Source organism: Triticum dicoccoides, chromosome 4B (assembly GCF_002162155.2).
Source record: "Triticum dicoccoides isolate Atlit2015 ecotype Zavitan chromosome 4B, WEW_v2.0, whole genome shotgun sequence".
Taxonomy (NCBI): domain Eukaryota; kingdom Viridiplantae; phylum Streptophyta; class Magnoliopsida; order Poales; family Poaceae; genus Triticum; species Triticum dicoccoides.
Window position 1 is genome coordinate 587,165,373 of NC_041387.1, and position 26,345 is coordinate 587,191,717.

Here is a 26,345-nt window from a genome sequence, read left to right on the forward strand (position 1 = left end):
GCAGCAATGAAGGTCTCCATGAAAGATTGAAAGTCATGCTTCTTGGTATTGGCCACTTTGAGGGACGCCAGCTTGTCCTCTCGCGCATCCTTGCAGTGAACAAGGACCAGAGACAGAGCAACATCAGCACCACACCTGGCAGAAGACTTTTTCCATTCTTGCACTTGACCTGGAACTTCATTCAGTCGAGTCATCAAAGACTCGAGGTCATTTTGAAGTGTCTCTCTCGGCCAGAGTGTCATGTCGATCCGCGATGCTGCAACCTTCAGTCGAGCAAGATAGTCGACCACACCAGCAACACGAGACTCCAGTCGGAGCACGTTCATGGCAGTTTCATCCTTCACAGGAGAGTTGATGGGATCCAAACCTGTCTCCACTCGACTGGTCTCCTCCTTGAAGTTTTGGCAGAATTCTGTATACACAAGTCAAAGATAAACCAGCAGTTCTACGACGAGTCTACGATAGCAAGTCAGTCGGGTGGGAGAGATTACCTTCAAGCATGATGAACAACTTCTTGGCGAGCCCTCCCAGATAAGCCTCCAGATCGTTCTTCTTCCCCACCAGTTCACTAGCCTTGTCACTCGGAGCAATCTTGTCGTTCTTCAGACGGCTGACTTCCTTGTTGGCTGCGTCGAGAGCAGCTTTCACGTTGGCGTTTTCCTCTTCAAGTTTGCCGACTGAAGCCAGCTTCTCTTCCGCAAGCTTCATTTTGTCCGAAGCCGCCTTCTGTGCCTCGGCAAGTTCCTGGTCCTTCTTCTTCAGAGCCTCCTTCGTTTTATCTGCAAAATGAAAATGAGATTAGAATCGAGAATGGGCAGAAGGATAAGAACAGTCGTCAAGTTCTCACCACTCATACCTTTTGCCTCATCCTTTGCCTTCTGGAAGTTCTCCTGAACAAGCTTCAAATCAAGGTCGAGCTGGATATGTTTGTTTTCCAATTCAGTATAGCGGGCCACAAGCTCGCAAGATTTCCGCGAAAGAGTCAGTCGACAGATATCAAAGAGAGGTTACTTCCGAGTAACTAAGAGAAAAACCGTAGCATTTCTAAGACTATAGTCGAATCAAAATATTCAACAGTAGTCTCGGAGACTACACCCAGTGGGTGCACTCAGCGTGCCCCCACTGGTTTTATCGACTTGATCCGATCAGTCGACCAAAAGGAACAAAGAGATCTCATCATGATCTACAAAAAAACAGGATCTTCAGACTACAGTCGACTGCCAACAGTCCACCGTAGTCTCGGGGACTACACCCAGTGGGTGCACTCAGCGTGCCCCCACCGGTTCCAAGATTCCATTCGACATGGTCCGACCAGACTGACTGAAGAAGTTGGAATGAGGAAATTCAAAATACAAAGACTAAGGTCGACTACCAGCAGTCGACCATAGTCTCGGGGACTACACCCAGTGGGTGCACTCAGCGTTCCCCCACCAGTTCAAAAAATCAATCGACACACCCAGTGGGTGTACAGATACAAAGATCTTCGGAAAGAAAGTCTTCAGATAACATATCCTAACAGAACAGGCGGTGACCAACTAACCTGGACATTGCTCTGAAGGGCTGAGCTCACATCATAAGCCGCTTGGCTGGCTTCCCAGATCGCCTTCACCTGCTCCATCATGATCCCCGCCTGGCGTATAGCCTCCTTAGCAGCACCCGCTTGGTCCTCTGGGACGTGGTGTGTGGCAAAAAGGGAGGGCGGATCAGCATTCGATGACGAAGGCTGGGCACTCGTCAGCGGCACAGTGAAGGTCACAGAATGCCGAGTGACATCGCCACCTTCTTGAACCAGTCCCTCAGGCACTGATGTAGTCCGAGTGGCCTTGCCAGCCGGCGCCTTTATATTCTTCCTCGCCCTCAGTGGCGCCTCGTCGTCATCATCAGGGAGATCAATGACATGATGAGGAGCTTCAAGATAAATCCAGAGTCAGAAACAAAAATCCAATCAACCAGAAGTGAAACTACAGAGAGCGTACCAGGGTTGGAGGTGGCAGCGTCTTCCATTTCTTGGTCGTCGTTCTTGGCGGAGGTCTCGGAGGTAGCAGCACTGCAGATTTCAGAAACCAGTCGGCCAGTCGATGAGTCGACCAAGAGTTCGTCCATGCTAAAACAAGAAAACACAAGTTCTGCCATTACCTAGAGATAGTGGGAATGACCATTCTCATCTTGGGCAAGGCCTTCGGCGGCTTTGACGGCTTCGGCTGCTTCGGTGCTTTCTCAGTCGGCGCCGGAGAAGCCGTCCGATGGCGCTTCGATGACGGCACAATAGGCGCGACCGCTTTGCCACGCTCACTCGCGGGGTCGTGGGCGAGCTTGGATCGCCTTTCCGTGCGTGGAGGGTCGATTTCCATCTCCTCCTCCTCTTCACTGGAGCCGTCGTCGTCCTCTTCCTCCTCACCATCAGATTCCCACTCCTCCTCACTTTCACCTCCGCTCGCCTCTCCCTCCTTGGCCTGCTCTTGTGCCCCATTGGGCGTCAAGTGCATCTCAGTCATGGCCTAGAAGACAAAAAACAAGACAAAGGTCAGTCGACTGATTTTAAAGCAAACAAAATGAAGAAAGCAAGATCACAGTCACAGATGCAGAAGTGGACCTTGTCTATGTCGTATGATTGGTCGAGTGGGGGAATCCTCCTAGCTCCTCTGGGGTTGTCCTTGTTCTCTGTGATGCTTGCCAGCCACCTCTCCAGCGTGGCCTCATCAATCTCCTCCGGGTGGATCCGAGTGGTGTCCTCAGTGCCAGAATACAACCACATCGGATGGTCTCGAGCTTGAAGCGGCTGGATGCGTCGCCGGAGGAAGACCTCCAAGAGGTCCATGCCGGTCACCCCGTCACGGATAAGCTGGACGACACGCTCGACCAACACCTTAACCTGCGCTTTCTCTTCCGGGAGTACCTTCAAAGAGGAAGGCTTCCTCACTCAGTCCATGGAAAAAGGAGGGAGTCCAGTCGACTGCCCTGGCGTCGGCTGGTCTTTGCAGTAGAACCAGGTCGACTGCCATCCCCGGACCGACTCGGGTAGGATCATGGTCGGAAAGGCGCTTTTCCCTCTCAACTGAACCCCAAGACCCCCACACATCTGAATCACTTGGGTTCTCTCGTCACTCGGATTGGCCTTTTTCACCGTCTGGGACCGACAGGTGAAGATGTGCTTGAAAAGACCCCAACGAGGCCGGCAACCCAAGAAATTCTCGCACAAAGACACGAAAGCAGCGAGATACACGATAGTGTTGGGTGTGAAGTGGTGGAGTTGTGCCCCGAAGAAATTCAGAAATCCTCGAAAGAAAGGGTGGGACGGCAGAGAAAACCCGCGGTCGATGTGGGTGGCCAAGAGAACGCACTCACCCTCCTGAGGCTGCGGCTCTGACTCCCTCCCCAGGAGCCGCGTCGATCCATGGGGGATCAGCCCTCCGTCGTCCAGGTCATCGAGATCCGCCTGATTGATTGTCGAGCGGATCCAGTCGCCTTGGATCCAGCCCGGCGGCAGGCCGGCCCTCGATGAAGATCCGCTCCGACTGGTTCTCCTCCCCTTCGCCTTCGCCGTCGCTTTCTTCGCCCGCTCCAGGGCTGCCGTCTTCTCCTTCACCATAGTCACCGGCGAGGCATGCACGGAGCGGCGGCGCTGAGACAGAAGCGGACGCGGCGGAGGAGTCTGGAGACGAGAGGAAGGGAATGGGGGCGCACTGTTCAAAAACCCTCGTCCGGTGCTTTATATAAGGCTGCTTCCGAGTGGCTGACATGTAGGCCTGGGCGATCCTGTCAAATCCCGCAACAGTCGCGCACGCGATATGTGGTGAAAAAGGTGGCGCAGAGATCGAGGCATCCCTGCCTTATCCCATCTGATTACTGCGGTCTCCTCCATCCCGCGCGCTTCCTGAAATTCGAATCCCGCCAAATCCGCGGGTTGCAGAACAACTCGTCAGACGAAAGATTTCCTTCGCTCCGTCGCTCGGAGCTCTCCAAATAAAAACTTCACTTGACGGATACAAAGAATGTATCAAGGCGACTGAAAAAGAAGTTGGTGCCGCCACCTAAGGTTCATTGATCCAGAACAAGATATACTCATAGCATGAGAGATGGGTCAGAAGAGTTCTCAACTCCTTCCCCACTCAAACCTCGATCCATTATGGGGCTAATGATGAAGCTATGTACCTAGGATAGGGTCATGGACCTGTCCAAACTACCCTACCCAAGGACATCTCTAGAAACCTCTCAGTCGACTGAGAAGTATTCCACTCGACAGACTCGAAGACACTCGACCACGAAACCAACCACTCGACCATGAAACCAACCACTCGACAGCCAGGAGACCTAAAGTTACTCTGCACGCTAATGGTCGGTCATTAAGTAGCTTTTATGGTCATCATAGCACTTTATGTGTAGCGTTACCAGTAACGCCCAACCTTAATGTATCTTAAACCCTACATAACTAAGGGCCGAAGGGGTCTGGCGGACACTATATAAGCCACCCCCTCCTCAGTGTAAAGGGTTCACACCCCTGTAACTCATACGCATATAATCCAGTCGACCGCCTCCGGGCTCCGAGACATAGGGCTGTTACTTCCTCCGAGAAGGGCCTGAACTCGTAAAACTCTTGCGTATACAACTACTCCATAGCTAAGATCTTGCCTCTCCATTAGTACCCCCCCGACACTACTGTCAGACTTAGAACCACGACAGTCGACGTAGTTGATCACAGCGGCATCAGCAGCGGTCTCGGGGTCTACCGGAGAGAAGAGGAGGAAGAAACAGTAAATACACGGAATCATATGCACAACATGATTATAAGCGGGGCTAGAGGTGTTCTAACGCAGTGCTAGGCGTTTCTGACGAAGGGGGAAACATCCGGGAAAGTTTTCCCGGTTCCGGATGTCTGTCAGACAGATGAACCGGAGGGGAAAAGTTCAACGTTTTCTATGCTAGGGACGTGTGGCTGACGAACTGACTATGTATTCGGATTCGTCTCGTCGTTCTGAGCAACTTTCATGTATAAAACTTTTTCATCCGAGTTACGGTTAATTTACTATGATTTTTTAAAGTTTAAACAATAATCTAAAATTATTATTAATTTAATTCGAAAATAGAATTATTGCATCAGCAAGACGTCAGCATGACGTCAGCAGTCAACAGAGGGGTTGACTAGTCAATCTGACACGTGGGTCCCACTGGTCATAGGCTCAGGTTTAACTAAACTGAGTTAATTAGACTAACTAAGTGATTAGGCCAATTTATTTTAATTAGTTTAGTTAAACATGATTAATTAACTTAATTAACTCATTATTTATTTATTTATTTATTTATTTATTCTAACTTTTTTTTAACAAAAGCGTTCTGGGGGCGGGCCCCCCTGTCATTGGCCTTTACGGGCCGGGCAAAACGGGCGCGAGCACCAGCCCGCAGGGCGCGGTTGCGGGCAACGGGCACCTGGGCGCGCATTCGCCGGCAGGGAGTGCGACGGGGCAAGGACAGCGGGGCGCCGGCGAGGATGACAGGCCGCGGCAGCCGGCTCCAGGCGACGCGGGGTCACGCAGGTGGAATAAGATGCGCCGGCAGCAATGGGGCGAAGGGGACGGCCGGCGAGCGTCGGTGCTCCGGAGCAGCGGGGTGTGACGCGGGCGACAGGAGCAAGAAGGCCTCGGGATCGAGCCCAGGGGCTCGTCCGAGTCGAACTGGGGGGGGTGCACGCGCCTCCCTGGCGTTCCAGGAGCATGGCGACGGGCTTCGGGCGCGAGCTAGCCTTTGATGGCCGCGGCGGTGAAGCAAACGCGGCGACGAGCTCGGCACGACGGAGGGGGTGAGCTACGGGCGCGGGATCGAGCTAGCGAGCAAGGGGGGAAGACCGCGGGCTCACCGTGCTCCTGCAGTTGTGCACGAGTGGGCTCGGGGAGGGCTCGAGGTCGCCGGATTTGGCGTCGGCGGCCGGCGAAGCAGAGGAGGAAGGAGGGCTCGGGGCGGCGTCACGGGGCGGCGTTGGGGAGGAGGTCGAGGACGGGGAGGCGCTTGGCGGGGAGGTGGTCCAATGAGGGGGGGTTCCGAGCAGCGGCGGGGTAGTCCAGCGAGTGGCGGTCGACGCGGGCGTCGGGGTCGAGGGGTGAGCGCCCCCGATCCAGAACGTGGGGAGGGAGTGGGAAACGAGAGAGATTAGGGTTCAGGGAGTGGGGTTAGGTGTAGGCAGGGGTGGGCCGCCCTGGCGGCCTGTTGGGCCAATTGGCCATCTGGGTCAAGGCCCAGCAGGGAGGGGGATTTTTTTCCTTTTTACATTTTTAAAACTGTTTTCAAATTTTAGCTAATGTTTCCTATTTAGTTGCCATAGCAAATGAATTTAGTTAAGCTAGAAATTTGGCACAATATTCCAGCGCAATATTTTGGAGTGGCACATAAAGTTTGGAGGCAGTCGGAGTAAAAAAATAATTATTTATTCTGCAAATGTCATTTAATTTACGACTGGACCAAAAGTTAACTCCTAGGGGCATTTTGAGAATTCAAAAGAGGTTGCTTCCAACATGACAAATATTCAGGAATTATTTACCGCACTTTAAACATTTTATTTTGCATGTTTGAGAAATTTAAATTTTGGACTTAAATCTGAATTTGAATAGGGATTTGGATAAAGTGAGGATCAGCAACAGTAATGTGATGACATGGCACCATTAATCGAGGATTACTGTAGCTTAATTATCCGGGCGTCACATAACAAAACATTTAATATATGATGTAGGACTTGCATCCTGATGGGCTAGTTCACAATATATAATATATCTGATGCCCCGCAAAAAAAATGTTTTTGATAGTTCTATCTAGTCAGGTCCGTTAGGTTGAACACTTGAGATCACTACAGCCAGGTACGACATCGTTGGTTGGTGTCACTACACTATAATATATCTAGCAAGCGAACCAACCTGTGGTTGAGATGGTTAGGTGGACAGTGGTATCCCTAACCCACCAGGGTTCAAATCCTGGTGCTCGTATTATTTCTGGATTTATTTCAGAATTTCTAGCGACGCGCTTTCAGTGGGAGGAGACGTTCTCGTCGACGACGAGGTGGCTACAGTGGCTTCGAAAATCTCAAGATGATATGCCGACTCAGTCTCTCGGAGATGCTCATAGGGGTAGGGTGTGCGTGTGTGCGTTCATAGGGGTGAGTGTATGCGCGTGTATATGCGCGCTTGTGTCTGTACTGATGCTCAAAAAAAATATCTAGCAAAAAAAACTATAATATATATAGTAGGGTTTCCTATAACGTTATATATTCTAAATCATGTCATGATACGACAACCCGGAATTAAACATGCATTAACCAGTGTCCTTTCTTTTACCAAATGAACTGCAGGGCAGCAGCAGCGGAAAGGGGTCGGTACACGTAAAAAAGGTGCAAAAGAAGTGGAAAATACTACACGACAGCTTACCAGGTACTGTGCAGTGTGACACCATCCCGACATTGGCATTTGCATATAACGTATATGTCTCAATATTTCAATAATTGGTATATTGATCTATGTATGCAGACACGATCTACGTACGGGCGTTCGAGGACCGTATGGACCTGCTCCGAGTGGCCATGATAGACGCAAGTGGGACGCGGTATCAGGATGGGCTCTTTTTCTTTGACTTGCGGATGCCGCCGTCCTACCCGAACGTGCCACCGCAAAGTCTACTACCACTCTTTCGGCTTCCGTCTTAACCCAAACTAGCGTGTAGTGCGTGGCGGCACGCCGCGCCATATGGATTGATAAACTACTTAATTTTTTGTAAGTTTTGTTAATTTGCTTTATTTGTAGCAAATTGGTTTACGCATAGAAAGAATACGCAGATAAATACGAAAATAGTCCGTAGTAAGTATATGCCCAACTGCTATCTGGTTCCTTTCCAATATTAAAACCGTTTTGAGCCAGGCTAGTTGCAGCAACTTCTATTACCCATATACTTGAATAAAAGAAGATCAATGCTATTGCTTTGCCGTCCATCTACCACCTGACTTGGACTGACCGACTGAGAACCACTCTCGCTGTAGCTTCTCGAATCTCCCTGCTCATTCCCCACCTCCACCGTTCCCACATCTCCTAGCTCATTTGTTCTCGTGTTGCCTGCTCGACACCTCTCCTCACCGTGCCTCCTCCATCTCTTCTCAGCCGGTAGCAGGAATCGAGTGAGCACACCTCGACGAGGTGCGTGATTCCTATTCCCCTCAAGGCAGAGGGTGGCTTGGAGAACGCCTCGACAAAGTACGTGATTCCCTTTTCGCAAAAAAAAAAAAAGGTACGTGATTCCCGCTCCCCTAGAGGCAGAGGGTGGCTTGGAGAGGGAGAAGCCGACAGGCGAGCGACTCGAAAGAGAGTAGGAGGAAGCAAGGAGCCCAGGCCGCCAGAGGCAGAGGAGAAGAGGAAGCGACGGGGCGGGGCACGGTGGTGGGCTGATGGCGGAAGCTCCCATATGCTGATTGTTAACTGAACCTAGTCAACCCTGTATAGCACGTACATACACACACGATCACACGATCGCCCACGTCCGGCGCCCCGCGCCTGGCCTTGTTGTAACGTAGCCTATATATACCTGAGATCAATACAGAGAGCACTCAAGGTGCATTACTCCCGATTCCTCCTGCTCACATGGTATCAGACGCCGGCTATCTCCTGTGTCGCTAGCCCAATTCCGTTGCCCTCTCCCTCTCTCCAACTGCACCACGCCATGGCCACCCCACCTCCTCCACCACCACCTCCCCCTCCTCCTCCCTCCAGTCATGGCAAAGGCACCGCGCATGGCTCCCCCTACACGCCAGCGCCTCGCCAGCCCCTCCTCACCCCCTCGGCGTTTGCCCGCGGCGGCGCTCTCTTCGTCCCCGACCCTACTGCGTCCTCCTCAACCGCGCCGGCCAACACCTCCACCCTCTCCGACGTGTTCATCAATCAGCACGTCCCCATTGTCCTGAGCCTCAATCCCCCAAACTTCTCCCACTGGCGTACTCTCTTCGAGGTGATGTTTCAGAAGCGTGCGGTTACGCACCACATCGACGGTGAACCTCGACGCGCTGATCCGATCTGGGTCCAGGATGACGCCCACATCGTTTCCTGGCTCTACAACCGCGTCTCCCCCGACATCTTCGCCCTCATCCACCAGCGCGGCACCACGGCGGCGGAGGTCTGGAGCTCCATCTGCACGCTGTTTCTGGAGAACAGCGAGCACCAGGTCGTGATCCTCTCCGCCGAGTTCCGCCACATCGATCAAGGCTCGGGATCCATCATCTCCTACTTCGCCAGGCTCAAGGATTGTGCAGATCGTCTTGCCGACCTTGGCTTCCCCGTGGAGGATCGCGATCAGGTTTTGAACATGATTCGTGGTCTTCATCCCCGGTATCGCTACATCGTGCCCATCCTAACCATGCAGACCCCGTTCCCGACGTTTCTCCGCTGCCGTGCATTCCTGCTGCTCGAGGAGAGCCGGCAGGGTACGGATAACTCCGCCGACACCGCCCTGCATGCCGCCCGCGTCTCCAACAACAACTCTGGCGGTAGCAGCAGTCATGGTGGCAACGGCAGCAATGTCCGCGGCAACCGCGGCCGGGGTAGGGGCCGAGCTGCTCACTCCGGCGGGGGTGCGCCCCACTACGGCGGGGGGCAGTCTTCCCACTCCGGCGGGGGTGGTGCGCCGCCACGCCCCACTGCTCCTCCCCCTGCACCCTGGATAGGCATGGTGCATGCGTGGCCCCTGCCCTGGCGCCCACATGCCCCCGGTGCGGGCATCCTTGGGCCACGCCCCGGCGGTGCTGCACCCTTCGCCGGTCTTCACCAACATGCTGCTCCACCGGCCGGCTACGGCCCGCCTACGGTCTGGCATCAGGTTGTGCCACCGCACCCGCTCTACGACGCATCTGCGGTCGTCACCAACAACCCACCACTGGCCTCATGGGACCAGACCGCGCTCGTCCAGGCCCTCAACGCCCTGACAGTGCAGCACCGTCAGCCACCACCGCCTGGGAGCGACTGGTACCTCGACACGGGTGCTACCTCGCACATGGCGGGCTCCCCTGGTATGCTCTCTTCCTCTCAGCCCTGTCATTCATCTCGCATCGTTGTAGGCAACGGTGACTCCTTTGCAGTCACACACACTGGACACCAAACCAACCCCACCAACTCCTCCTCTCTCTCACTCAACAACGTTCTCGTCTCTCCCTACCTCATCAAAAACCTTATTTCTGTCAAACGCCTAGCTCGTGATAATCCTATCAACGTTGAATTTGATGACCTTGGTTTCTCTGTCAAGGATCGAAGCACGAAGACGGTGATCCTCCGGTGTAATGACACCGATGACGAGCTCTACCCTCTGTCGCCAGCGCCCACGCACACCCACGGCCATGCACACGCATTCACCACCACCACCCGCGATCTGTGGCACCAGCGCCTTGGCCATCTTGGTGCTGATGCCCTAGACCGCACCCTTCATCACCGCTCAGCCCCACCTGATGGCGTCGCCTCCACAGTGTATCACGCATGTCAATTAGGCAGAAGTACTAGGCTTCCCTTTCGATCCTCGGATCATGTATCGTTTTTCCCTTTCCAACTAGTGCATTGTGATGTATGGACCTCACCTGTTATGAGTATATCTGGTTGTCAGTATTACCTGCTTATCCTAGATGATTACAGCCACTTTGCATGGACATTCCTGCTTCGACAGAAATCGGACGCTTTTCCCACACTTCGCAATTTTTTCGCCTTCGTGCACACCCAGTTCAACCTCTCCGTACTCACTGTCCAGACCGACAATGGGCGCGAATTCGACAACCGCGCCTTCCGCGAGCTCTTCTCCTTCCTCGGCGTTGCACTACACATGTCTTGCCCGTACACCTCCCCACAAAATGGGCGGGCTGAGCGAGCTCTACGCACGCTTAATGACATTGCGCGCTCCATGCTCATACATGCACACATGCCCTACGCGTACTGGGCCGAGGCGCTCCTCACCGCGACATTCCTCCTCAACCGTCGTCCGTGTCGACCACGCCATGACCACACACCCTTCTTTTTGCTGTTCGGCGTCCACCCCAACTACGACGCTCTGCGGGTATTCGGGTGTCTGTGCTACCCAAACCTCGTCGCCACCTCCCCCACAAATTAGCCCCTCGCTCCGCCCCGTGCGTGCTCCTTGGCTACTCCACCGACCACAAGGATACAGATGCTTGAACCGTGCGACTGGTCGTGTCATCACCTCACACCATGTTATCTTCGACGAAGATACCTTCCCTTTCCATGACAAACCAGCCGCCCCCACCTCGCATGATCTTCTCGATGATCTTAACAACCCGCCCATCCCCCGTAGACCGCGCTCCACTACCTCCCACGCCCGTTCACCTGATCATGCCGAGCCGCTCCCCACTACTACCGCCGAAACCCACACACAACCAGCTACCCTATCCTCCCCACCCCCAACCGCTGCCATGGCAGCTTCCCCTCCTAGGCCCATCACTCCCACCAACAACGCCCCCATAGCCGATGACCCGCCTGCCATGAACCTACCCTCTCCCGACCCATCTTCCTCACGCCCTACATCACCCGCGCCTCGTCGCCGCACCGCGATCGTCCCCACACACACCATGCAGACCCATGCCAAAGCTGGCAAGTTCTTCCCTAATCCTAAATACCACACCAACCGTGCCGCTTCTGCTCCCGACCACATCTCACCCGTGCCTGACAGTGTGCGTGCTGCTTTGCGAGATCCCTGTTGGCTGTCTGCGATGCAGGTTGAATACCGGGCACTGATGGAGAACAAGACATGGCGGCTCGTCCCTCGTCCCCCCGGCGCCAACATAGTCACCGGAAAGTGGTTGTTCCGCCACAAGTTCAAGGCTGACGGCACTCTGGAGCGATACAAGGCGAGGTGGGTCGTCCTTGGCTTCTCCCAACGGCCGGGTGTCGACTTCGACGAGACCTTCTCCCCGGTCGTCAAGGCTACTACTATCCGTGTGGTGCTCACAATCGCTGCCTCGCGCGGGTGGCCGGTCCACCAGATGGACGTCAACAACGCGTTTTTTCATGGGCGCCTCTCCGAGCAAGTCTACTGCCAGCAACCCGCTGGGCTCGTCGACGGCGACCACCCCGACCACGTGTGCCTCCTCGACAAATCCCTCTACGGCCTCAAGCAGGCGCCCCGTGCCTGGTTCGCTCAGTTTGCACCCTACGCGCGCAACATCGGCTTTGTCAGCTCCCGCTCCGACCCATCGCTGTTCATCCTCCGTCGTGGCAGCGACATGGCGTACATGCTCCTCTACGTCGACGTCATCGTCCTCGCTGCTTCCTCAACTACGCTCCTCCAGCACCTGCAACGCCTCCTCTTCGCCGAGTTCTCCATGAAGGATCTCGGCCCCCTTCAGTATTTCCTCGGCATTGCGGTCACCAGCAGCCTGCAAGGGTTCTTCCTCTCGCAACGGAAGTACGCTGAGGAGCTTCTGCAACGGGCGAACATGCAAGCTTGCAAGCCAGTACCGACGCCCGTGGACACGTGGGCCAAGCTCTCTGCCTCCGACGGTGCCCCAGTCCAAGACGCCTCCGAGTACCGCAGTCTGGTGGGCGCGCTCCAGTACATGACAATGCCGCGTCCCGACATCGCTTACGCCGTCCAGCAGTGCTGTCTTTGTCATGCACGATCCCCGCGACGTCCACTTCTCCCTCGCCAAACGGATCCTTCGCTATCTCCGGGGCACGACGGCGCACGGGCTGCATCTCCAGAGCACGCCCACCCTCGACCTCGTCGCCTACTCCGACGCCGACTGGGCCGGCTGCCCCGACATGCGCCGCTCCACCTCTGGATATGCCGTCTTCCTCGGCGAGTCCTTGGTCTCCTGGTCGTCCAAGCGGCAGGCCACGGTATCCCGATCCAGTGCAGAAGCAGAGTACCGCGCCGTCGCGAACGCGGTCGCCGAGAGCTGCTGGATACGTCAACTTCTCGACGAGCTCTTTGTGCCCATGCCCAAGGCCAGCGTCGTCTTCTGCGACAACATATCCTCGATGTACATGGCGGCCAACCCGGTTCATCACCGCCACACGAAACACATCGAGCTGGACATCCACTTCGTGCGCGAGAAGGTTGCTCTGGGCGATCTCCGCGTCCTGCATGTTCCTACACAGCAGCAGTTTGCGGACGTGCTCACCAAGGGCCTCCCAACCCCAGTGTTCCAGGAGTTCCGATCCAGCTTGTGCGTCCGGCCGCCGGATGCTCAACCTGCGGCTGAGTGTTAACTGAACCTAGTCAACCCTGTATAGAACGTACATACACACACGATCACACGATCGCCCACGTCCGGCGCCCCGCGCCTGGCCTTGTTGTAAGGTAGCCTATATATACCTGAGATCAATACAGAGAGCACTCAAGGTGCATTACTCCCGATTCCTCCTGCTCACACTGACGATTGGGAAGTGGCGCCGCCCAGAGCTAGGCGCGGCAAGTCCCGATGAAGTTTCACCATTCACGCCATTCATTTCCTGCAGGTTGGTCACGTCGATTGACTCTGCCTACTCACCCGACTGCTACATGTCCTTCTGTCTAATCCCCCTTTTCTCACACCATGTCAGCCATGCCCGCGGTTCGACATGGGACGCTGTGTGCTCTGCTTCGTCGAGAACTTCTCTGAGCCTCACAAAGATGGCCGTCAGCCCTTTCCTCCTCTGTCAAGGTAAGATACATCAACAGGGACACACAGATGTATACATGTACGCATACCTGCTTTAGGGATTCTAGTTCAAATCTGTAGATCCAGTCTACTGCTTACTTACATATCTATAATATACACAGATCTAGTGTTTATTGTTGATGTATACTTTGCTGGAAAAAGAGAAGAGCAAAACTATAAATAAACAGAGATAAATAATCATAGCTCGAATTCACATTCATTCAGATGGGTGAACAGTGAGGATGAACTGCCAGAATTCCTCTGCAAGTAGTACACTGTTTCAGTACAAGTTTTAACAATATAGCAGTGATAAGTCATAAAAACAAAGCAAAGTGAAGCCTGAGTCGCTGTTGATATCACATACTCCCTCCGTTCCAAAATATAGCGCGTCCTCGGTTCCCGTGCTTCAACTTTGATTATTAATTTAATCAACAAGACCGACTGCGGCGGGCGAAAAAATTATACAAATGAATTCGTATTCAAAAAAAGTTTTTAATTATATAATTTTTGATCCCGCCGCAGTCGGTCTCGTGGGTTAAATTTATGGTCAAAGTTGAACCTCGAAAAGCGTGGGCGCGCTATATTTTGGAACGGAGGGAGTAGTTTAAGTAGAATATCCCCTCCCTTCTGTCCATTTGTAGGTTGTCTGATTTGTGAGAGCTATGCAATAAATAGGAGGGGGAATTTCAGCCAAACATGCATTAGAGACAAAACGTAGTTGCTGCTACTCCTTTTGGGCAAGGGGTTGATGCCTTTGTAGGTTGTAGCATTTCCAACAATCAATATAATGGCCTATAATTACTCAAATTTCAGATATGCTTATGAAGGGCAGTCATGTGTAACATTCTGCTTTGGCTTTTGTCCGCTGACCCTCCATTTGCTAGGTTAAACCCCATAGTGCGCATCTTTGGGGCAACTGGCATTATTGACAGTAATTCTTCGACAAAGCTATCTATGAATTTCTCCTCTCTTTTTCTCCAAATGAAATGTAAGCATCTGTTCTCAACTTAAAAACTCAAGAAGGTTAAAATAAAAATATGTAAACACTCCAAATCTCTTTTTTTTATGAGAACTCTTTTGAATAATTTATAGGCCTTATCAAAGGATAGAAATAAGAAAATAGCATCATTGCAGATTTGCTAGAAAGATCATACCTCACATCCATATGGTCTGAAAACATTTAAGTTCTGTATTTTTAAGTGTCGTTCTTCACCCATAAACCAATAAACATCATAATGATTCAGGCTCCGTTCGGGCTGCAGTTACAGAGAACATAGGAAAGGGAAACTGCGTAGGAATTGGATTGAATGAACAGTGAAAAACTTAAGTAGTAATGAACAGTAGCTAACACAATATTTTATTTGCACCGCACTTGCTGTTCTCTTCTTTCACCTCATGAACGGCCACATGATTAAAATTTAATTCTGCCCAACAGTACAATTCCTCTGTTTTGCCTCGAGATTCCGCCGAAAAATGAGCTCCGTGTGGATTTGTTCAATCCCGTGAAATGTGCATACCCAGTGACCTTTTCCTGTGGAATGTTTTTCCTGTGGAATGTTGAGTAGCTTTCCTTTGAACCGAACAGCTAAAAGGAAAGAAAACCTGTGAAAGCCAAATTTCGTTTGGAACAGCAGCAAATCCTATGAACCTAACGGGGCCTCGTAAGTACCCGCAGAAGGAAGCTAAAAAGAAAAAAAAGAAGGAAATACCATCTATAAAGATCATACCTTAGCTTCGTATGGCCTGAAAGCTTTTAATTTCTGTATTTCTAATAGCATCAACCTTCCCCCATAAACTTATACCGATTGTGAGAGTTCCTCTACACCAAAGAGGGGCACTACAACATAAACAAACCATTAATAATTATGCCAACTAATAATACCTCTTTCACCAGAATTTCTAAATTCACGGGAGGAGAGTTACAAGAACCTAGAAGAAAACAGCAGCAAAAATTACAGCTTCTGTTTGCCTAGCTCATGTGATAATTGTCAACCCAATATCCAGTTTTTTCATGGAATTGCAACTGTAAATCCAATATCCAGGGATCCGCAAAAATGGAAAATCAATGGCGATTTTACATATTTTTGCCAGCCCCATAATTGAAGGAACCATTAAGCTGGAACCATGATGTCCATATGGATCTATTTCTAGAGGCAAATTCTGCTCCTGACCTCCTCATGAAAAGTAAGCTCAACTTCAAGCTAAATCAGTCTCTACGTTGTTCTATCTATTCTAGCTAACAAAACGGAAGCAAAAACAGGGCCAACTCACCTGCTTCCTAGTGCTGACTATAGTATGGTCGGATGACTGCCTTAAGTTACAACCCAACTCCAGCCACTCTCTAGTTATGGAGGTCCCCCAAAATACACATGTCGAGCCACTTTCTAATGTAACCTATCAAAATTAGATTATCAGAATTGGTGTAGATTGGATAACCCAAACCAATGGCCTTTCCCTTCGTTTGACCTTTCTCTAAAAAGGATAATCCATATCCTCATTATTACTGGCTGTGTACTATCATACAGTAATTAGCTACAATGAATTGCAACATCCTGCGACTTATAGAACAATGTAGTTGCTCCTGAATATTCAAATTCACTTTTAGTTGTAGTTCTCAGGAATTATGCATCATTGTAGTGACTGACTTTGCTGGTGATAAGAAGCAAAGAGGCATACTAAAAAAAATAGATAACACCCTTCATCATGAGACCATCATCTAGCTAATACATACACGCATCAAGCCCACAGCCCCACACGCCACACATGCAGCAGCACATAAGCCGTGCATGCACACAACCTAGCAGGAGCCCGAGCAAGCAGGAAGCACGCACACGACGCAGAATACGGGGAAACATGACTCACGGCCAGAATAGCGAGGAGAAGACAGCCATCGTATACTCACCGTCGTACAGATCATGTCGAGGCGGATCGACAGGAAGCTTGAGCGACTCCTTGTGAGGGCTTTGGTGCTGACCAGGCCGAGGTGACATGGACGACACGGGCTAGAGCCGGCGGGTACCGACGGTAGGCATAAGTTCGACGCGGCGGCTGCGACCTCTAGGCAAGGACATCGACGGGGCCGGCATGCCGCTGCGGCCCGAGTTCCGCGCCACCCCTCCCTGTGACCGAGCGCAGGTGGAGAGGCATAGAGAGGGGAGGTGGCGGGGAAGGGGTTGCGGCAGCAGGAGGCGGCGGTGGGGAGGGTTGCACGTTGGGGGACAAAAAAGGATTGCACGGACCATATATATAGGGGAGAGGCAACCAGATCTTTTTCCCTAGAGACAGCCCGATCGATCTAGAATACCCGGCAACAGCGCCAACCGCCTAACAAGAAGCATCGTGGCGAGCGCACAAGAAACAAGAAGCGAACAGATGAAACCAGAAAGCCTAGTCAAAGCGGCAACCGACAGAGATGACCAGAACGTGCAAAACGCTTCCCCAGTAAAAAAAAAGAGCCCACGTACAGGAATAGCCGAGTCACACGCGCCAAATTGACAATAGCGGTAAAAAAATTCCAAAAAAACCAAAAAATTTGAACCCGGGCCTAGTCTTCTTAGTATTTGTATACCTCCGGTACGGTGTGCCTCAGTCTGCTCAATACCTTCAGCGGCGAGGGCACCGAGGAGGTCTGGTTGCCAGGGACATCAAGCCTCCTTCAGGTCGTCGTCTCCCTCCGGGCCCTCGTCCTCAATGACCAGCCCTTCTACAACGAGGCCGGCTATGAGCACCTAATCGACAGACCAGAGGGCCACCGTCAAGAGCTGCCCTATAATGAGAACGCTTTCTTGCTCACTCTCCGGACCATGCTCCACCTGTTGCGCCGGCCGCCACAGGGCTTCGAAGGCTTTGTCAGGGACCATTTCCGCCAACGCGGGAGGTACATTCTCGGAATGTGCGAGGCACACCTGCATGGATGCATTGACGCCGGTCATGGGAGCATGGAGCTGCAGTGCTCAACTGGCTTTCGGGTCGCACTTGCCAATGTCGTGCCGAAGCTCACGGTAGCGTTCACGCAGATTGGCGCCCAAGGGTGCGACCATTGCACTACCACCAAGCATTAAAACCCAGATCTTCTTGTATGACACGCTACTTGGGTTAGACCACTAGAGGCAGGCAGGAAGTAGTAATGTTAACATAAGATCACTACGAGCAATGAAACTTTGAACTTTGTAACCGGCAGACAATATTTGTGAACTATTGCTTCAGCCAAAATCTTTACTATTGTCTAATGATTATTAAACCATCCAGCATGTGTCAATAGCAGGTTTTCGCCCTATGGCTAGAGTTTTGATGTTGAGCTCTTGGCAGCAGGTTTCCTGCTGCTGTTTCAACTCATTGTCCCCTTTCTCTCCATCTCTTATTGCTTGTTAGCATATCTTTAGTTTGTGTAATGAACCGAAACTTTGGACATAAATGTATTTTCGTTAAGCAATTAATGGTGGGTTGAAAATAAATATCAGCATGTGTGAACTATTGCTTGAGCGAAGATTTGTAGGTGGTAGAAAGTTTCGACTCCAGTTTTCTACTCCAAGCCCACCTCACAATTTTTAATTTCAAATAGGCTTAATAGTGTACTTTAATTTGTAAAAAAAACTCATTTTTATTATTTATATGTTTTGGGCCAAGACAGGTCATACTCGGGCTTGATATTTAAAGACTGGGCTGTTTAAAGTCTGGCCCAAAATTCCCGGCCCAGGGTCAAAGTTTCACGCTATGGTATATCATTTGATCTTACTCCTTTGTCTCCAAAAAAACTGATCTTACTCCTTTCACCACAAAAAGAAATTGATCTCACTCCTTCGTGACGGCATCTGGTGGATAAATGTGGATTGCTAATCATTCTATCACCCTTCAAAAAAAAATTACTAATCATTGTATTAGCATCTGGTGGTATCCTGACAAGGTCTTCATAAAAAAAAACAAGGTCTTCGCCCCAACATCTTGAGGGCCTAGCAAGAGAGTGTGGAGAGATAAAATAAAAGTAGGATAGCCACAACCGGCAGGCAGAACACAAGGTAGAAAACTAAACACTTATCCTATTACATCCGCCATGGCTTGGGGCGTAGAGACATAATCCTTTGTATACTGTTCATTTCTACAGCTACTATTCCCCATTATAGCTAGTGTAGAGAGTTAATTGCACAGAAGCACCACAATTTGGGCATTGGAAGCAGATTGGTATCAAGTTTGGTAATTTTTATGTGTCAGTATCAACTTTGGGGCGCGGCGTTGCAGAACGGACTAAACGTGTACTTACGGAGAAACTGACAGCGGGGCCCGCCTGTCAGGGGCTGACATGGCATCTTCTTTTACAGAAAAACCCCTCGCTTTATATTTAATCACACAAAGGGCCTCGTTTGCGGAAAAACTCAAAACCAGTAAAGGTAAATTACCCGCGCCCACGAGGATTTGAACACGCGACCGACCACCCGAGGGAAAATAGCGGCGACCACTACGCTACGCCACCCTCGGCTTATATTTAATCACACAAAGGGCCTCGTTTGCGAAAAAAACTCAAAACCAGTAAAGGTAAATTACTGGCGCCCGAGAGGATTTGAACACGCGACCGACCACCCGAGGGAATATAGCGGCGACCACTACGCTACGCCACCCTCGGCTTATATTTAATCACACAAAGGGCCTCGTTTGCGAAAAAAACTCAAAACCAGTAAAGGTAAATTACTGGCGCCCGAGAGGATTTGAACACGCGACCGACCACCCGAGGGAATATAGCGGCGACCACTACGCTACGCCACGCCACGCCACTCCGTTCGATAAAGTGGATACTTGAATGTTGTATACTATACATAGGAAACCACTTTCGTTGCTGGACAACTGTTTCGTTTTTTAATGCGTTTTTTTTGTTTTGTATTTCTTTTATTATTTAAGACACGTCCTGGCCTTCTTCCAGTTTTCATTTTTTAAAACTTTTGTGCATCTCTTTTATATATAGGTTTTGTAATAAATGGTGTACATTATTTCAATACTTTTGATATTTTTTAAATTTACACCAAATTTTGTTCTATGCCGCATTTTTTCAGATATTGTATATTAAAAAAATGCAATTATATAACAAAATTGTTCATCGTATATTATACAATAGTATTCAGTGTGTATTTATACAATAATATTCAGTGTGTGTTTTCAAAAAATATCGCATAATATAAAAATTACAATATATATATATATATATATATATATTAAAAATGTTCATCTAAAAAATAAAAAATGTGTTCATATAGTATTCATAATTTCAGTGTGTATAACAAACTGTTCGTATGTTATACAATAGTGTTCAGTATGTATTTATAAAATAATTTTCAGTGTGTATTTACAAAAATATCGCATAATAAATAGTTCAGTATAAATTTAAAATATATCGAGTACTGAGAAAATGTTCACCGTTTACTACAAAAGCTATATAAAAAAGAAATGTGCGTAAATAAAAGAAATGGAAAACCGGAAGAATACCCAAGATCTAAAAAGATAAAAGAAAATTAAAAATAATTTACACAATATTTTTTTCATACATGTCGAACCTTTTTTGAAATGTACATGTATTGACGCTGAAACTGATGGGTGGGACACACCTGTCAGGGGCCACATTTCAAAAAAGGCATCAATTATCAGTGTGTACATTTCAAAACCTATATATAAAAGAAATACAAAAACCTATATATAAAAGAGATGCGCAAAAGTTTTAAAAAGGAAAACCGGAAGGAGGCCAGGACTTGTCTTAAAAGATAAAAGAAATACGAAACAAAAAAACGCATTAAAAAATGAAACAGTTGTCCAGCAACAAAAATGGTTTCTAAGGATAATATAAAAACATTTAAGCATCACATTTATCTAACGGATTGGCATAGCGTTGTGATCATCGGGCCTTTCCCTTGGGCAGTCCGTCGCGGGTTCGAATCCTCACGGGCGCGTGTATTTTTTTTGGAGGTTTTGAGTTTTTTTTCCACAAACGAGACCTTTTGTGTGATTAAATATAAACCGAGGGGTTTTTCCGTGAAAGAAGATGCCACGTAAGCCCCTGATAGGTGGGCCCCACCGTCTGTTTCTCCGTCAATACGTTTTTATACGTCATTTAGTCCGTTCTGCAACGCCTCGCCCCAAAGTTGGTACTAACACGTAAAAAATATCAAACTTGGTACCAATCTGCTTCTAACGGCCCAATTGTGGTACTTCTGTGCAATTAACTCTAGTGTAGATGCAAGCTTGGCCCTGACGTTCATTGATCACGGGCGCGCGTAATTTATTTTTGCAGGTTTTGAGTTTTTTTCCACAAATGAGACCCTTTGTGTGATTAAATATAAACCGAGGGGTTTTTCTGTGAAAGAAGATGCCACGTAAGCCCCCGACAGGCGGGCTCCGCTGTCTCTTTCTCCGTCAATACGTTTTTATACGTCGCCTCACCCCAAAGTTGATACTGACACGTAAAAATTATCAAACTTGGTACCAATATGCTTCTAATGTACCAATTGTGATACTTCTGTGTAAGTAACTCTAGTGTAGATGCAAGCTTGGCCCTGGCGTTCATTGATCCTGGCTACGCAACTGGCTCACTCCTAATCGATTGCATCACCCGTCCAAATATTCAGATATGTAGGTGCATCAGAGTTAGTAAAGTAGTATATCTACACCACTTCTAATCTGATCCATGGAATCATACTTAAGGTCGTGTATGATAATACTAAGAAGAAAAAAAACATGATTTCAGATTATATCAGTAAAAAAATAGGTAGGGAAAACCCGTCGGTGTGGCATGACAGCTGGACCCCACAATTGGGACTAGCCAGTCAAAACGCACATAAAATTTTAAATAGGGTAAATTGTGGCAACACTTTTACTAAATGAGGTAAAACTGATGAAATCCTGCTAAACGGTGTAATTAGTGTAAAAATGTCAAAATAGGGGGTAAAAAAACGGAATTCACTCTTCTTTTTTTTGCAGCTCTTAACTCTAGGACGAAAGAGAGGCATGAGACCACCAAAAGCACCAAGAACGGGAAGGAAGAGATTGAAATGATCATCAACAGGGCCCTCAAGTTCCACCATCGAGCACTGACACCGGCGTTGACTCCTTTTTTCTGAAGGTGGTGTTGACTTGGAGTGTATGGTCCCCCATCAATCACCTTTCTTACTTCTTTGCATGTGAATCATGGCAGACATAGCTGACTGGTACTCGTATCATTCATTCAATTTTGATAAATGATAGGTAGTACGCTGACACACTGTTCCCATTGATTCCACGAAAAGCTAGGGCTGCATACTGTATTTTGGCTTCAACGTCAGTCCGTCAGTAATCCAATCTAAACTTCAGCTCTGATGCGCTTGTTTCCCACCATCTTCTTATTGATACGAGTAATAATCCGCACTATGTCGGCTCTTGTGACCGACGGCGGCCTTATCTGATCCCCTATGCGGAGGGATTTTTTGTCCAAAAGGACCCCCTGGCCAACAGAATTGCCAAAAAAGACCACATGTCAAAAACATTGACAAAAAAGACCCCCTCAGCGGTGGCGGCAGGCGCGGCAGGCGACACGTGGCACCTGCCGCCACCGGATGAGGCGGCGGGCCCGGCCGCCACCGCCGGAGGCGGCCGCGCGGGAAATAACCGTGTCAGCACAGTGCGCCGAGCCCGGACGGAACGGCCAGGCCTGGTGGGCCACGCCGCCACCTAGTGAGGCGGCCTCTGTGGCCGCTGTCGGGCGCGGGCCGACCACTTGTGATGCTCGCGGGCCCCGCCTGTGGGCCAGGCCACCACTGCAGGAGGCGGCGAAACTGCTGCTGCACGCCCGACAACGGCGCAGACGGCGCTGATTCCCGTGCGGCGCTGATTCCGGTGGCGCAGATTTTCACGGGCGCTGCTTTTCCCAGCTCCTTGTTTTGCCTGCCACAAGTTTCGATGATTGGATTCCCGCCTAAACTTTGTAGTACTGATTGCTACGTAAACGACACTGATTAAAGCTGTGCGTGATTCTCGCTTCCGTCTATTTCTCCAGCCGAAGCGACAGCCCTCAGGCGTTGTTGTTGCTGCGTATGATGAGACACCGCGATGCTGAAATCCGATGCCGTGATAGGTGAGTTCTGGTTTGTTCTGCCGACAATACAGTGGTCCTCTTCTTTTTAAACGCACATCCGCGACTCCGTGCGCATACACTCTCTCTCGCATATCTCTGGTTGCCTCCTCTACCTCTTAACTCTCTCTGAGCGCATACATAGACAGAAAGGAAAACTAGGTAGCCACTTTTACTTGTGATTTTGGTCGATTTGGAGTTTGATTTCGAAGATGATGAAGTTGAAGAAAAGTTAGATTAAGGTAAGATCTATCCATTTTTGTTGGTTTCGTTCACATGCATGATGTTTTTGTTCTGTTTTATTAGTTCCTAAGTGTGTATTCTCTGTTGTTTTAGGCATAATTTTAACACTTGAAGGAGTCATTTGGAGTCATTTAGAGCTTGAGGAGTAGGATTTGCGTTGCAAAAGTGAAGTACGAAGTTGAAGATCAAGGCATGAGCTTTGCAATACATTTATTTATTTGTGCATGCAGGGTGGTAATTAGTTAGTCTTTTAGCTCGTCATTAGCTATGCAATGTTAGTGCGTAGAGGTTAGAAATAATTTCAGACGACAGATACAACATTTACATTTGCAAAAAACTCCAGCCAAAATGAATGCGATATGGGCAGGTATCAATGGTGAGATCGACCGCGCGGCCTTGCCGCAGAGAGAAGACCGGAGGGGTCGTAGGACGACCATAAATTTGAGCCAGTGGATCACCGAGAATTGCCCTCATTTGGAGAAGTGGGCGCAGGCTCACGACACCGGGGCTCGGTATGGAATAATGACCAGCAACATGTCAGAGGTGTACAATGGTGTTCTTAAAGGGGTGCGAGCACTGCCTATCACAGCCCTAATTGAAGAAACTTGGAACCGGACCCTGTCATACTTTGCAGACAGGGTCACCGTCGCCAAAGCACAAGTTGAATTGAACAAGCCATGGTCCGAGAAGATGCAAAGACATCTGGACGAGAAAGCAAAGAAGTCCCAAAGTCATGGCTGCAGGAAAGTGGACGCACTTAGGAATAAGTGGGAGGTCAATGTGCGAGCCAAGTACGTTAAGGGTCACCACAGAGGATCAAAAAAGCAAGCTGTCACCCTTGGCTCAACCTCCTGTGAGTGCACTTGTAACAAGCCCAAGCTTGAGGGCTACCCTTGCAGTCATGTGCTCCGGGCGGCTGCTGTTCAAAAAATCAGCGTCGAGCCATACATATCGCCGTACTTCAACATGTACAATCTGTACAACACTTGGAACGGTGAGTTCTGGGCTTGGAGCATTGATATGAACTACAAAATGTTATGGCCAGATGGGCCGAAATGGGTTCCGAACACCGACTTGATGAGAACCGCAAAGGGACGACGTCAGTCTAGGCGTCATCGCAATGACATGGACCATAGCCAGATGGGAGAACCAAGGCGATGCCGCGTTTGCAGGTGTCCTGGACATTCACGCAAAGACTGCCCGTATCGAGCCAACAACAACGCATGATGTTGATATATATGTACTCGCCATGTCTATTTATATTTCTACTCGTTATGTGTACTTATATTGAATTTAAATTGATTCTCTTTGTATTATTGTACTCCTGATGTTAACTTCAGATAATTAATGTAAATCGTATCTCTTTGTATTTTTTAAGTTAATTTGATTTGCATTTGTATTTCTGTCTTCCTCGTAATTCTCTTTATATTTGTATGTTTGTGTGCAGGTTATGGGTGAAGTGCCAGTGCTTTTGCAGGGGCCCCATGACGCCGGGCACCGTTGCCACCTATTTTTGAAACCAAATACTAAGCATGATTATCGGCCTTTCAGACTTCGAACCATAAAGAAAACATGGCCAATACACAATCATTTCCTTGCTCACCTTGACGCTTATGAACTACAAGGTTTTGCTAGGCTCACATCATGCGACGACCAAGTACGTTCGGACCCATCCCTTTTGACATCCCTCGTTGACCGGTGGAGACCTGAAACCCACACCTTTCACTTTCGTTTTGGGGAGCTTGCACCTACACTGAAAGATGTTTCTATGATCACTGCTCTACCAATTAGAGGTGAGCCGGTAGTCTCTCCACGAGTGTCTCCATCTTGGGCATTAGATATAGCAGCCCGTCTTGGGATGGAAATGCCAGAATCACAACGTTCTGGTAACCCTCGGGGCATCCCACTCGTCTGGCTTCGTGATAACTTTCTTCATTTATCTAGCTTCGCCAATGAGGAGACGAGAAAAAGACATCTGTTTGCATATTTGTTGTGGCTCCTCGGGAATCTATTTCCAAATTCACATGGGGACGTTGTTGTCCCTGGTCTCATCTACATTGCAGAGAATATGGTAGATGAACCTTTACCCGAGCAGCCAAAATACAGCTTCGGTTCTGCCATGCTATCTCATACATACAGAGGCTTGTGTGATGCCACGCAAAAAACCTCTTTCGCACAAAAAGCTCCATTACTTTGTGTCGCCTATGAGTTTCTACAGTTGTGGTCCTGGGAATACCTCCCTGTAGGACGACCTCGTATAGTACAACCCATATACCCATATGACTTTGGCGAGGGTGCTAGCGCAACTATGGCCACCAGGTGGACAAAGGCACGGAAACGTTGGTCTCCAGATATTGCGAACAATTGTTACCCTATGTACCACCAGCAGTTTGAGATACTTGATGAGGCAGAAGTCACATGGAACCCGTGGACTCAGGACCAGCTAAAAATGGTCTTTGATGCTCGACACTTCACACCAGGCATGTTGACCGATAGTGCATTCTGGCTGACTCGCTGCAACTTATTGTTCCTGTGGTGTGTTGAACCTTACAACCCAGAGCGTGTAATGAGACAGTTCGGTCTCTATCAAGAAATTCCACCACCTTTTCCCAGACGTATCGACGAGGAAACACATAAGTAAGATGTGACATCCCTAAATAGTTAGTGTCATTTTTAATTTACTAAACTCACACTTTGTTACATAATTTGCAGGCTAACCAATATGGGCAGGGGTTGGAGTTTATACGATTGGAGGGAAGAGAACAGTGAATGGGTACACAAGTGGACAAATGAAGCGCTAGCAGATATAGTGCGTCAACTTAGGTATATTTTATGTACATTATTTTTTTACGATGATCATACGATGCGTGAAGATGCTTTGCTTTCATCACAACGGTTTATGTAATTATTTAATTTTGCAGGCCGTACGATGGAAGTACAGATCAAGCGTACAAGCAGTGGTACTGCATGAACACACGTGCTAGCCTAGCCAGTCAGCCAGCTACTATACCAACACATCTCACACAAGAGGAGCAGGCGCGGAGACATGTTGAGCTGCATGCAGCTTACTATCGTGACCACCTGGTAATCACTTGTAACTTTTTTAGGTCCATCATTTCATAATCATTTGAACTAAATAACATTCAAATATTGTTCAGCTTGAAAATGTCAACGAAGTAGGGCAGATGGCTACGGATAGCATGCCGGCCCAGGGCCCATATCGCAAGACATTCCAGAAACTTTTGCAACAATTTGTGGCAAAGAAGTTCAGATGCGGTAGAGGCGACGACGTTGCCACTGGAGCATACATGCCGGTAGCGAGGTCAGCCAGACCGAGTGCGGCACCGTCGTCCAGACCGAGCGAGG

At 49.4% G+C, this 26,345-nt stretch overlaps 1 long non-coding RNA gene and 1 pseudogene across 1 annotated transcript; both read left to right on the forward strand.

The window, feature by feature from the left end:
* The first annotated feature begins 2,151 nt into the window (after window positions 1-2,151).
* Window positions 2,152-17,715, forward strand: LOC119292843 (annotated as a pseudogene).
* Window positions 17,716-25,368: 7,653 nt separating this feature from the next.
* Window positions 25,369-25,966, forward strand: LOC119293939. The gene is made up of 3 exons (XR_005143260.1): window positions 25,369-25,616; window positions 25,692-25,802; window positions 25,901-25,966. It is a non-coding gene; the product is annotated as an uncharacterized LOC119293939 (long non-coding RNA).
* Window positions 25,967-26,345: the final 379 nt, after the last annotated feature.